We start from the raw sequence: 1,248 nt of genomic DNA on the forward strand, positions 1-1,248 counted from the left end.
CCAGCCATGCTCTCATCTTGCCTGCCACTGGTGCTCTGTGTCTCAAATTCAGCACCTCAGTCCAGAGAAATACTAAAGTAGCCATACTAGGGACTTTTGGAGGAATGAGGCAGCCTTTTGTGCTTCTCCTGAAGAACAGTCTCTTGATGAGCTACCTGACCATTTATGATATTGTTCACACCCCTGGAGTAGCTGCTGACCTGAGACACATTGAGACCATTGCACAGGTGAAAAGTTATCTCGGATCTGAACAGCTGCCAGACTGTTTGAAAGGTTGTGATCTGGTTGCTATTCCAGCCGGAAGCCAAAGAAAACCAGGCATGAGGCAGAACGATCTGTTGAACAGCAATACCACCATCGTGGCCACCCTGTGTGCTGTCTGCATTGTCCTGAAGCTATGGTCTGCTTCATTGCAAACCTAGTTAATTTCACCATCCCAATCACAGCAGAGGTTTTCAAGAAGCATGGCTTGTACAACCACTACAAAATCTTCAGCATAACAACCTTGAACATTGTCAGAGCCAATAATTTTGTGGCAGAACTGAAGGGTTTGGCTCCAGCACCAGGCAACATTCCTGTCATTGGTGATCTCTCAGTAGATTCCCAAGTGGACTTTCCTCATGACCAGCTGACAGCCTTCACTGGGCACATCCAGGAGGCAGACACATAGGTGTCAATATAAAAGCCTATGTAGACACCACCACCTTGTCCATGGTTTATGCTGGGTTCCGGTTTGTCTTGTCCATTGTGGATGCCATGAATGGTAATCAGGGAATGATTGAATGCTCCTTTGTGAAGTCACAAGCAATGGAGTGTGCTTATTTCTGCACATCATTAGTGCTGGGGGAAAGGGTCTGGAGAAGAGCATGGGCATTGGCGATGTCTCCTGTTTTGAAGAGAAGATGATAGATAGTCCAAGCAATTCCAGAGCTGAAGGCCTCTGTCAAGAAAGGAGAAGAGTTTGTAAAGAACATTAAATATGAAAGCAATTACAGAGTCCTCAGTTTCCTTAATTTATAAAGGCATCAAGTCATTGTAAAGCCATTTTGGACATCTTTGTATTTGAATTTGCTTTGATGATGTATCTTCTATTACCATTATGATTTATTCCAAATTAACAATTGCCCCCTTGGTACAGCAATAACAGCAGTCTTTGATTTTCTTTATCAAGGTGAAAAAAGAAACAAAAACACATTTGTGTAAGCCTTGATTTGCCTCTAAAAAACTGGTGCAAAACCTGTCTTTCAG

The 1,248-nt window shown here is 43.3% G+C and overlaps 1 pseudogene; it reads left to right on the forward strand.

Annotated features, from left to right (window-relative positions):
- The window catches only part of LOC102839894, a 126,956-nt pseudogene extending 125,936 nt beyond the window's left edge, over nt 1-1,020 (forward strand).
- Nucleotides 1,021-1,248: the final 228 nt, after the last annotated feature.

This window comes from Chrysochloris asiatica, unplaced genomic scaffold, assembly GCF_000296735.1.
Source record: "Chrysochloris asiatica unplaced genomic scaffold, ChrAsi1.0 scaffold00180, whole genome shotgun sequence".
In the NCBI taxonomy this organism is placed as follows: Eukaryota; Metazoa; Chordata; class Mammalia; order Afrosoricida; family Chrysochloridae; genus Chrysochloris; species Chrysochloris asiatica.